This window comes from Sminthopsis crassicaudata, chromosome 2 (genome assembly GCF_048593235.1).
Source record: "Sminthopsis crassicaudata isolate SCR6 chromosome 2, ASM4859323v1, whole genome shotgun sequence".
Classification (NCBI taxonomy): Eukaryota; Metazoa; Chordata; class Mammalia; order Dasyuromorphia; family Dasyuridae; genus Sminthopsis; species Sminthopsis crassicaudata.
This window is the reverse complement of record NC_133618.1, coordinates 490,617,132-490,630,600: the sequence shown is the minus strand read 5'-3', so window position 1 is coordinate 490,630,600 and position 13,469 is coordinate 490,617,132.

Genomic DNA, 13,469 nt, shown 5'->3' with positions numbered 1-13,469 from the left:
CTCCTCTTGGTCACAATCTTTCAGGAGATGGATTTCTATAGGTTCCAAGGCAAGACTAAAAGCCAGAAGTATGCCTAGGCAAAAGTTTCACCCTTGATCTTCCCTCTTCTCTCTGATATCTCTGCCTCTCCTGAATCTTAAGAGTACTTTTTTCATTCTCCTTTTATTATACTCCTCATAATCTACCATCAGTCAATCAAAAAGCATCAGTTAAAATCATTCCTGCTCTCAGGAAGCTTAAAGAATAAGATTATTGAAGGCTGAAGATACTAGGAGCTGAGGGATCAGGAAAGACCTAATATAATATAGAGTGATGAGTTGGGCTTTGAAGGAAAAAAAGAATTCTAACAAGATGAAAGACAGCATGTAGAAGAGCCTATTCAGTTATAGAGAAAAGCCATGGCATGTCCTGTGCAAGAACTGACAAATAGTTAGTAATCAATATCTGCAAAGATAGACTGGAGTCTCATTGTGAACAACTTTAAATGCCAAATGGGGAAGTTTTTATTTAATCCAAAAGGTACTAGGGAGCCAAAGAAGGTTTTGGAGAAAGAGTGTGATATGATCAGCTCCATACTTTAGGAACATCAATTTGACAAGTGTGTGAAGAAAAAAATTGTGCTAAGAATAGACCCAAAACAAGAAGACCTATAAGGAGACTCTGGCAATAGTTTAGGTGAAAAATAATCAACCTAACAACATTTACTGATGAAGACCTCAATAAACTAAATTAGGGTAGTGACCTTGTGAGTGGAGAAAAGTATTCAGATGCAAGAAATGTAATGTACAAAAGCAGGTTGGAAAGGGATTCTTATTGTATTCTTATACAGAGAAGAGAAGTACAAAGAGTGATTCAGGACTGGAGCTTGGAAAAGAGATCAAGATCCAATCAAGAAATTTGGAAATCATCTTCATAGAGATGATAATTGAATCTATAAGTGCTCATGAGCTCAAAAAGGAGAGAGTCTGAAGAGAGAAGAGGAACCAGGATAGTTAGAGAGTGGAATATAGAAACACAATCACATTGCATCATCTGTATTATATTGTTAAGTTCCCTGAGAGCAGAGATTTCTTAGTTAGGTTTCTCATTCTCATTTGACTCTTCTCTCTCCCCTTTTCTCTTAAATCCACTCATTTGTCAATTACTGGACATTCCTTCTGCAATAGCTTTTTCCATCCATACTTCCTCTCTATTCTCACTGCCATTACCCTAGTACAGAACCTTATTACCACCCAACTGGAATACTACAAAAGCTTCCTGCTGGATCTTTTTCCCTCTAATCCGTCAATCAACAATAATCTATCAAGAGACTATTATGTACAAGGTACTGCACTAGACACTGGGCATTCAAAGACCAAAATGAAATAATAGTCTTTGTCCTTAAGGATTTTACATTCTGTTAAAGGAGAGAATATATGCATATGTATGTATTTACAGAATAAATCCAAGGTAATTTTGTGAGACAGTGTCAGCATGTGGGAAAGAGAATGTAAATAGTACCATTTGAACAGAATTTTGAAAGAAGTAAAGAATTCTTTAAAGCAAAGGGGGGAAGGGTACTCCTTCCAGGTATGTGGTGCTGAGGAGACAGTTAGTATATTCTTTATACCCCTTCCATCACAATTTTTCTCATTTTAGTGGCTGTTGCACACTTAGTAAATTTCTGCTGTGCTCCTTTCACATCCTTAAAGTCTTTTCTCTCATCTCTGTGTTTACTCTCATTATGTCTGGATTGACATCTCTGTCCTGCTTTGAAGCTCTCTTTAATGCATTTACCATAGAGTATCATGTATGATGGTGGCAGCCAGGTGGTTCACTGGATAGAATATAGACCTAGAGTTGGGAAAAACTGAGTTCAGATCTGGCTTCAGATTCTTACTAGCTGAGTGACCCTGGGAAAGTCACTTAACCCTGTTTGCCTCAATTTCCTCATCTGTAAAATGAGCTAAAGAAGGAAATGGGAAATCATTGCCAAATTGGGTCAGGAGAATACTAAAATGACTAAACCAGAGCAGTTGCATGAATAAGCCAAGAAAATTCCAAATTGGGGCACAAAGAGTTGGACAAAATAGAAACGACTGAACAGCATTATATATTATAGTGATCAGTGTTAATCTTTTATTTCCCATACCAGAGAATAAGCTGCATGAAGGTAAGGCTATGTCATTTAAACTTTGTATTTTTCCCTGTACCTAGTACACTGTTTTACATGTAGTAGGTACTTAATAATGTTTATTTAATGAATTAATGGCTAGATGAATGGATGCTTGTATTCCCGCCAGGGTTTTTTAACACAGTGTGCTAAATTGTTAATAACATACACTGTGTATTTTTTTTTTTCATCTAGACCTGGGATTTTATTGATGTTAGGGAATGCCTGGAGAGAAAATTTCTGCCAATACAAATGGCAACTGTTTTGCTATTTATAGTCTTAAAAACTTGCCAAGAGGTAACCATCAATCAATCAATCAACTAGTATTTATGAAGTACCTGTTATGAAGCACCTGCTATGTATGTGCTAAGCAGGGGGGCTAAACATTAAGAGATACAAAGAAAAGAAAAATAAATACATAAGCAAACAAAAGTATTGGGGGAAAAACAGTCCCGTTGTTGAAGAGGCTTTCTTCAACCATGAGATGATTCAAACCAGTTCCAATTGTTCAGTGAGAAGAGAACCATCTACACCCAGAGTGAGAACTGTGGAAATTGAATATGGTTCACAACACAGCATTTTCACTCTTTATGTTGTTGCTTGCTTGCATTTTATTTTGCTTTTTTTTTACTGGTTTGATTTGATTTCTCTTGTGCAGCACAATAATTGTATAAATATGTATGCATAGGTAACATTTAACATATATGTCTACCATGTTTAACATGTATTGGATTACTTACCATCTAGGGGAGGGTGTTGGGGAAAGGAGTGAAAATTGGAACACAATGTTTTGCAAGAGCCAATGTTGAAGAATTGTCCACATATGTTTTGAAAAATAACAACCTTTAATAAAAACAAAAATGAAAAACAGTTCCAGCTCTCAAGGAGTTCACAGACTAATGAAGGAGACAAAATGAAAGCTGGACAATACTTCTTGTATAAAATGGGACTTTAACTGGGACTTGCCAGGGATGCTGGGAGCAAAGGATGAGGAGGTAGAGCACTGCAGGAGTGGGGGACAGCCAGAGAAAACACTCATAGAGTTGGATGACTAATGTGGTTGAAGAACAGGAAGGAGGCTGGAGGCATTGGGTCACAGTGTGTGGAGAGGACTAACATGCAAGAATACCGGGAAGGTTGAAAGAGGCCAGGTTATGAAGGGTTTTAAAAGCAATGGGCAATAGGGAGCTAGTGGAGTTTGTTGACTGGTTGGATAACATGAACAGGCTTGTACTTCAAAATATCACTTGGATAGGGGGAGAAGAGAGGCAGGGAGGACAACCAGAAGGCTGTTGCACTAATCCAGGCATGAAAAGACCAGAGCCTGCACCAGGGTAATGACTATCGCATGGGGGCAAACCCATGACAGGACCAGTCAGTATCATTAATGGGAGGACTTGAATTCAGGCTTTCCTGACTCTAAAACTAGTTTCCCAGGCATGACTTAATGCTGCCTCTGTACGGATGGCAGTGGTCTTGTACAGAACACAGCTAAATATTTAAACTAGAAGTCCCGTGTCATAGAAGCCCAAAGTCCTGATGCTCAATTGTGTATGTAATCAGGAACGCCAGAAACCTTTCACCAGAACCGTTGAGACTGAGGCAAAACACCACTCAAAAAGGAAGCCTCTTACGCCTTTCCTTCTAGACAAGAACTAGATCCCATTAGAGGACCATAGCACCATAGGCCTAGAGATGGATTAGAGTTAATAAAGGTCACCTTGTTCATTCTGATCTTTTTACAAATAAGGAAAATGAGGACCAGCAAAGTAAAATAACTTGACCAAGATCATATGAGGCATAAGTGGAAAAGTCAAAATTCAAGGGCACATCTCTACCACACTACTTCTTCAAAGCGAGTATTTTAAAGAATATCGAGGCCCTTGGTTTTGCTGTAACAGCTATTTCCTACCTCCACCTTCAGCTTGAACACTACTTCTGATGAAGGAAGGATGGAAGTTTTTCACAAGCACCTACTATGTACACAGTGGTAAAAACTGTACAGACATCATCTCATTGGATCCTCGCAACAGACTCTAGGAGGAAGAGTCTGTGCTTATCTTCATTTCGCAGTTAAGGAAACTGAGGCAGAGGTTAAGTAGCTTAGCCAGCATCATACAGTGATAACTGTCAGAGGGTGGATTTGAACACAGGTCTGTGGAACACTAAGCCCAGCATCCTATTCACTGTCACCTAACTTCCTCAGAAAGAAAAATGACTTTTCAATAAGATAAAAATAAAAACCAACAACATAAAACTTTAAAAACAATTCAGAAAAATCCACTCAGTCCAAAGACTATTAATGATAATGTTCAGTCCTTATAATAGCCCCTCCGCACTCTGCAGTGAGGGATGGTCTCTGTTTCATTATCTCTTCTCCGAGAATTGGACCAACAGCTGCTCTGTCCCTCCGTCATTAGGGCCCTGCAGTAGGGACCTGGAGCCCTCACACCTCTGGGCCGGGGGCGGGGTTGGAATTCCTGGGTCCCTCTGCAGTAGCGGTGCGCCCGGCCCGGCTGTCCGCCGCAGGGGCCCTACGGCGCCCGGCCACTGTTCACGCCCGCTGTGAGAGCACGCAGGGGAATAACGGGGCAGACTGGCCCTGTCGGCCCCGGGCGGCGGGGCAGGGTCCCCGCGTCCCGGGAGAGCTTTCTCCCTCGCCCTGCTTGGAGGCGAGCGGGCTGCCCACCTGGCTCCCCGCTCTGGCCCGAGAGGAGCTTTCTCTAGGTGTGAGCTATGACCCCTCGGGCCGGCCGGGCCCTTCCCGGCTCATCCCCGAGCGCTGCTGCTGGGCTGTCCCCGAGTCCGCGGGGCCGTCTGCCCGGCCAGCCGCGGGTACCAGGCTCGGCCTCCCCATCCCGGTGCTTCCTGGAGCTGGGCTCTGTGAGGATGGTATGTTTCATCTGCTCTCTGCTGCCACGGCAGATGAGAGGGAGACGTTCCATGTCAGATCTAAAACGGAGAGGCCGGGAGACAGCCTCTGAGCTGAGATGCCTCTGGCTACTGGTTTCAAGGCAGAGCGTTCGGAGGGCGCAGGCAGTTTTAATAAGCACCGAGATGTCGAAGTCTCACCTAAAGAGATGCAAGGTGACGGCTGACCCAGTCACTTTCATTAATTGGGATCAAGTTACCTTTTTGCATCTGGACAGAAGCCTCGATGGGGGGGGGGGGGGGGTGAGGAGCCAGGGATCCCATTGTCTCAAAGTGGGTGGGGAGGAGGAATGATGAAATGTTGGGAATATTTGCTCTCCCTGTGGCCTCCTTGCCAGTTCCCTGCCTCAGAGGACCAGACTAGAAGGCTGTCACGCCCCACTTGGAGGGCCACTGAATCTCTCCAGTTTGACTTCATAAGACTCAGAGTTAAAATGTACCTCATCGATAGTCTGATCCAAGCTTTCTTAGACCCTTATTGTGTCCTGGACCCCGCTGGCAGTCTGGGGAAACTTGTGTACCCCTTCTCGGAATATTTTTAAATACATAAAATAGCATGATGAAGGAAACCAAGAGTTAGTGAAAATAAAAATTTATTTTTTCCATCCCAATTCATAGATAAACTAAAATCTATCCCCAGACCCTAGGCTAATAATCCCTGAAGTAGTCCAAAACTCTCATTTTATCAAAGAGGACACCGAGTATAATAATAAATTAAAAAAAAAAAAAGCATGCTTGTCTTCCGTTCCTGAAGAAGACTATGACATCAGAAAGGTGATGTCATGACTTGCAAATGAATTGGATTTAAATGAAGCAGCAGCCAAGGGAAGCAAAATCACCAGCCTCACTCTCCTGGATTCAGATATTAAACAGAATGAATGGAGACGGCCCTGGATATGGCAATAGACCATCCCAAAAGCACCAATATAAGCTTTATCCCCTTAAAAGTAGTATAAAAAGCAAATTTTTGCTTATCATTCCAACATGACTTGAAACATTTAGAAGGTTTCTTTAGGAATAGCCTTCAAACCCTGGGCACATTCTTAAGACTAAATGGAGTTCTCTCCTGTGGTTCCACCTATTCTCAGTCAGGAATTGGTTGGTCACTGGAAAATAGCTCAAGTAGCCCTTTCTGTACTGAAACAGAAGAAGCTTTTGAGAATCAGACAGAAAACTGATTATGAGCTGTTCTTTCTAGAATGTGGTAGTTTTTCTTTTTCCTGACCCTGGCTGTGCTGTGAATCTCGATCCAGAACCACACAAGTCATGGTGTGGAAAAAGGAAGTGGAGCACGCTGCATTTTCCCGGAAGGTGGAGGGGTCATCTAAGCTGTTAGGTTCGGGGATGTGGGGATTTCTATTCCTGGTTGCTACTCCTAGACTCTCATTTGCCAACCATGCTGAGGCAGCAAATGCTGTGAGGACCTTTGTGGCGGCTTGGTTACTGTCTTGGGATCACCGGATCACAGATTCCAAGATGGAAAAAAAAAAACAAAAAAACAAAAAAAAAAAAAAAAACAGAGCTTATCTAGTTCAATCCCCCCATCTTAAAGATGAGGAAACTGAAGCATAGAAGTTGGGTGATTTGCCCAACATCCATATATATAATCAGGAATTAATTACTAAGGCAGTGAACAGCAGAGCCGAAGCTCAAAGCTATGTCCTCTTATTCCAAGTCCTAGTCTGTTCCACTGTGACCTGAAGTTAAGTTCCTGATACCTAGGCTGTGACCCTACACACACGCATACCCCTGGTTCATGAGGGATGATCTGGGAGGCGAGGTTAAAAGCTATGTTTCATCCTGTTCCTGCTTCTCCAGGTAATACACAATTTTGCCTTGAGGTAGAGGGATGGAATGAATGACCTCTATGGATCTCTTCTCTGCTTCAGGTAATTTACTCTGAGTAGCTCAACCATGAAAATTGGACAGGTCTTGGGGACTGATACTTCTAGCTTAATGGGCCATGACCCCAAAGTCTCCAACTTTTAAAATCCATCTAGTAATTTCTTCATCTTAAAAAAATTATTAAGGCCCTTTATTTTTATAGCACATTGATTTATGACTTTGTTCTTTCACCTCAGAAAACCTTCCCATGAACCAAAGACTTCAAAAAAAAAGTTCAACATTTCCAAAGACTTGAGATGGAAAATGCCATCTGCATCCAGAGAGAGAATTATGGAGACAGAATGTGGATTGAAGCATAGAATTTTCATCTTTTTTTGTTTGTTTGTTTTTTCTTTCTCATAGGTTTTTTTTCTTTTTGGTTTGATTTTTGTTACACAACATGACAAAAATGGAAATATATTTAAAAGAATTGTTTAAACTATATCAGATTGCTTGCTGTCTTAAGGAGAGAGGAAATAAGGGAGGGAGAAAAAATTTAGAACACAAAGTCTTACAAAAATGAATGATGAAAACTATCTTTACATATATTTAGAAAAATAAAATACTATTAAGAGGAAAAAAGTTTATCAAAGCCATTGCAGGCACATTTGGTAGCACACATGCAACATTCTACATTTCTCATTCCCCTATCCCTCCATTGCAAGAAGATAGATTTTTTTTTAATTTCTCCCCTAGAACAAAGTTGAGTCATTCTAAGTAAACAATAATCCATTTCATAGCTCCCTAATTTTACTAAGGAAGACACTGAAGTTTCCTGGCAGAAGTAGGCTTTGTAGGATGATTAAAAGCAGGCCAAATGGAAAGGTAGGAGGATACTCAGGAGGGGAGAAAAGGAAATGAGCACTCCTAATAAGTACTATGACTCATGGCTGAGTTCCACAGTTAGGTGATAATGATGTAGTTGTGACTTTTTGCACCATCACTTATAGGAGTCAAACCCAGGCTGTTCTAGGGTTATAGACACTACTTGGAAAATGATCTGGTTTGGAATCATGTCACAGCTGCTAAATAAATAAACAAGCAGATAGATAGATGAATAAATGAATAGGTAGCTAAATGAAAGAAAAAGTGAATAAATGAAAGAATGAATAAACAAATAAAGAAAAAGTTAAATGAATACAAAGATTGGAAAGCTGAATGAGCAGTGAGGGGCAAATGGAAATAGTTTTTTAAAGAGCAGATTGAATGCCTGACAATCATAAACTCCCATTAGTTTCCATATGGAGATCAAGGTTGCATAATAGGAGATAGAAGTATTATATGACTATGAGAAACTGTATTGTGATGGCAAGGACTTGCTATTGAAAGAAGCTGAAATTTGAATTCTGATTTTAGTAACTTTGTGAACATTAGCCATCCAATCTCTAAAAAAATCAGTTTTCTTTAGTAGATGAGAATCTACAAAACAGGGATAATATATGTGAGAATGATATCAAAGAGTTGGTATAAGAATCAAAAATGATAATACTTATACTTTGGTCATCTTTTGGTGTGGAAATGTTATTCTTACAATCCCTGAATCAGTGTCTCTATTACATTGTCTTTGAACATAGGTAAATTATAAAATGCTCTATAACTGTGAATTAGTATAATAACCTCCCTGATGCTACCAAGATTAGGGATTTTCGACCAACTTTGTGCTATGGACTTCTTAGGAGATCTGGTGAAGTCTGTGAAGCCCTCGCCAAAATAATAGTTTTAAATGCATACAATAAAATGCATAATATTTCATTTTTAATTTTTATTAGTTTTTTATTTTTGAAATCATATGCATGGACAATTCTTCAACATTAGTCCTTACAAAACTTTGTGTTCCAATTCCCCCCCACATTTCCTGCACTTCCTCCCCTAAATGGCAAGTGGTCCAATACATGTTAAATATGGTAGAAATATATGTTAAATCCAATATATAATGCATAGTATTTCAAAGAAAGCCAGCATGTTGAAATGAAAGGGTAATTTTCTCATCAAAGTTTCTGGCCTTTTTTTTAATGATTTTAAAATCTATACACGGTCTCTTTTGGGGGTTCCAGATTAATAACATTTATACTAGATTATAAAAGTATTAATGAGTGTAATATTAATAACAATAAAGTATATTTCTATAGCACTTTAAGACTTACAAAATGTTTCCTTCACAACCCAGTAAAGCATATTTGCTAGTGTCCCCATTTTGCAGATGAAGAAACTGAGGCATAGAGAGTGTAAATGAGTGGTCCAGAATCATAGAGCTAATAAATGGTGAAGCTGAAATTCGTTCATGAATCTTCTGATTCTAAGGCTGTAGCTCTTTTTACCACATTGGCAGAGACCACGTCTTGTTCATCTTTATATTCTACAGAATGCCTAGCATAGGGCCTAGCACATTGGTGGGTGATCGATACATGTTCGCACATTGAAATGAATTTAGCTTGGGGTAAAAATAAGCATGGGACAGTGAAGTGGTGCAGTGGACAGAGTGCTAGGCCTGGAGTCAGCAAGATCTGAGTTCAAATCAGGCCTCTGACATTTACGGTCACTCCAGACAAGTCACTTAACTCTGTTTGTCTCCTCTGGAGAAGGAAATGGCAAACAACTTCAATATCTTTGCCAAGAAACCCCAAATGGGGTAATGAAGATAGTGAAATGATTGAACAACAACAGCATGAAAAAGCAAGTGACCTATTGTGGATATAAAGAAGACTATTTCTCAGGTTGTCTCTTAAGATGAATTTCAGGCCCACCCTGGTAAAAGGGATTTTTAAAAAGTACTATTCCAGTACTTCCTAGCCTTCCTAGATCTCCTTCCTGCCTTGAGTCTTTCCCTATTCTATTACATCTAACTTAGATATCTTCCAGAATAATAATCATCATCACTGACATTGATATGACATATATCATTTTAGACTTAACAGTCAGTCAACCAGCATTGATTAAGCACCTATTATGGACCAGTCTTTGGGGTATAAAAACGAGCAAAATAATCTCTGGCCACAAGGAGTTCACCATCTAATGGGTAGATGATATGTATATAACTATGGACAAACAAGATTTAGATTGGATAAACTGGAGTTAACCTAGTGGGAAGACATTAGCATTAAAGGATTCTAAAAAGGCTTTTTTCGAAGGTGTGATTTTAAATTGAGATTTGAAGGAACTAGGAGACAAAATAGAGAGGAGTTCCGGGGATGGAGGATAGCCAGTAAAATACCCAGAACTGTGATAATGTCATTTTCAAGCAATTGCAAAGAGGTCAGTGTCTCTGGGGGACAAAGTCATTTGGAGAGTACCCAGGTGGAGCAGTGGACAGAGCACTAGGCTCAGAATCAGGAAGACTCGATTTCATGAGTTCAAATCTGACCTCAGATGCTTTTTAAGCTGTGTGACTCTGGGTAAGTCACCTAACTATGTTTGCCTTGGTTCACAGTTTATAAAATGAGCTAAAAAAGGAAATGGCAAGCCAGTCCAGTATCTCTGCCAAGAAAACCCCAAATGGCAGTCAGACACCACTGAAATGACTCAACAGCTGTGTCACTGAATTGCAATGTATGTGAAAAGGGGAATATGGTGTAAGAAGACTGGAAAGATAGAAAAGAGCCAGAATATCAAGAGCTATAAAAGACAGAGAATTGTGTATTTGATTCTGCAGACAATGGGGAGCCACTGAGACGTGTTTCAGAAAGATAAATTTGGAAAATAGCGGATGAATTGGAGCATGGAGAAACTAGAGACAGGAAGACAAAAGGCTATTACAGAAGTGACTGGGAGAATAATGGCCCTCTGGACAGTATGAGATTTGGGGAGGAGAGCCCTTTGAAGGTAAGAGCTTAACTGTCATGAGGTAAACACAACAGGTATTATCATCCCCACTGTACAGAAGAAAAAACTGAAGCTCCAAAAAGTAGTGATTTGTCCAAGGTCTCACATCACAGTCAGCAAGTATTGGAGGAGATGAGATAAACTCTAATATTCCTTACTGTCTATTGGCCCAATAAGCCATGGTCATCAATGACAGGTTACTTTTATATCCTCTGTTACTTAGGGTTTACAAAGTCCTTGACTCACAACACTGGAAGGTACAAAATATGGATAGCCCCATTTTGCAGGTGAAGAAACTGATCTAGAGAGAACATGTCCAGTGTCCAAGTCAAGATTCCAATCTGATTTCTGACTCTGAATTCAAACTCTTGTTCTTTCTGTTCTGTGATTCTGCTTGCTGAGACTTCTTAATGCTGACTACTCCAATTCTGACTTCAATTTGGCTTTGGCACTAGGCCATGGATATCTCCTTTGGTCCGAGAAGGATGAGACCCTTATCCTAACCAGCACTTTATGAAAGATTTGATGACGGCAGAGAGTGGAGGCAGGGCTCAATCTAGTCTACAGAAACCTTCTTTCTTGGCCTATTAACTCTCTTGTCAACTCCCAGTCCTCCAAGCTCCTTCTCTAAATGTGTTCTGACTGTCTTTGTTCCCATCTACATAACAAAGGGGGCTCACAGCTCCTACCCTGCTGTAATGAGAAAAAAGGTTCAGAAGGAAACTCCATGTGGACCATAAAGTGACAACCCTACTAAGGCTCCTGGTGTGGATGATCTAGTCCATCTGCATGGCAGAAGGGAGGACAGAAAAGCTAAAAGAAGTTGACAAGGACTGGAACTTAAAATTAAATGAAGCAAGAAGATGTAAATGGAAATTATAGATGGCTGATTTTTTTAAAAATTTAATTTGCAACATGGGTCCATGTAGCTATCAGGGTGTGTGTTGTCTATGTGATAAAATAATGATAGCTAACTTTGTGTAGAGGACTTTAAGGTTTGGAAAGTGATTTTAAAATGTCATCTCATTTTATCCTCTGAACAACCTTGAGAGAGACATGGATGCTATTATTATCCCACCTTACAGATGAGGAAACTGAGTCAGGCAGCAATTAAGCCAATTGCCCAGGATCACACAGCTAGTAAGTTTCTGGGGCTTGTTTTGAACTTAGGTCTTTTTGACACCAGATCCAGAGCTCTATCCACTGGACCACCTCGCTGTCTCTGGTTGTAATTCCAACCTTTCTGATTTTAGTGTCACTGTGGTTAATGGAACCTTCCTCAGAGCTAATCTCAAGGAAATGGTGCCTTCTTTTTTTTTTTTTTCATTTATTGTTGATAATAAATGAAGAATAGCATAAGGCAGGCCACAACTGTCATTGTTCCTATCACAAACTTAGTCAAATTCAAAGGCACAGAAATGGGAAATTCAGAAATATTTTGGTGTGGGTATTGAAGACTTTAATTAGACTAGGACTGAAAACTTTCAGCTCATGACGCCTCACAGTGAATGACCCCTGAGCTCAAATAGTGCAAGGATCATTATCTCCATTTTACAGAATGAGCTTAAGAAAAAAAATCAAGCAATCCAGACAGAATCATCTAGCTGGTTAGGTGCCAGACCCAGGCAGCACTTGAGCCTAAGTTCTTCTGGACCTTAGACCAGTATTCTTTTCAATACTTCATAACTACCTCCAACTTAAACCAAACAAGGAATTGATTTTGGCAATAGAAATGCAGTGATTACCCTAATTCATTAAATTGCAAATGAGCCTTCCCCAGTGTGGCCATTAACTAGTATTTGGCCTTTAGACTTTGGCAATTCCATGCATACATATGATAATCCCTCATTCAACTGGATCACACAAACATTAAATCTCTCCCAAGTGCCAGACACGGGGATACACAAGGCAAAAAGGAAACAACCTCCACCTTCAAGGAACCTACAATCTACTGGAGAATACAACATATGTCCCATTAGGTAGATACAAAATAAATATAAATATAATTCCCAAATAGAACCAATTTAGAAACAGCATGTCCTAATCTGAACTCCCTCCCTGAGAATTCATGTTAGACAGGGGACAGGCCTTGGTGCTGTTCAAAATAGTTTTTGCTAAACCAAAAAATAAACCAGCCAGTAGGAAGGCAGACTTAACACTTTAAACAGAACAAGTCTTTAACTGCATCTATTTGTATGCAAATAATGTGCCAATAATATAATTGTATTTGCCCATTAAAGCAGCTCTAGTAAGGCTTCCAGTTGTCAGTATTTTGCTGGCCATTAGTTGGTATTAGGGCATCTGACTGAAAGTAATAACTAGGCACCCAGCACTTAGTTAGTGGAAGATGCTTCGTTTTTAAATTCCTTAATTTCCATCAAGACCATGTGGGCTAGTGTGGAAGGTGAGCTCAAAAGCAAGAGATGCCTTGGGTTCAAGTCCTCCATCTGGCACGTACTGACTGGACCAAGATGCTTAACCTTCCCATGCATGAGGCAACTAAGGGAAGATGTTTTAGAGAAAGTGCTTCTTATCCAGGAGTTCCTATGCAAAGGAAATCACAGGATCTGCCCCTTTCCCTGCACAGTTTTCTGGCCTTTAAGCTCCTTGAATGTAAGAATTATTTGACTTTGGACTCTGTATCCCCAATGCCTAATACAATTAACAGTACGCAATAATTCC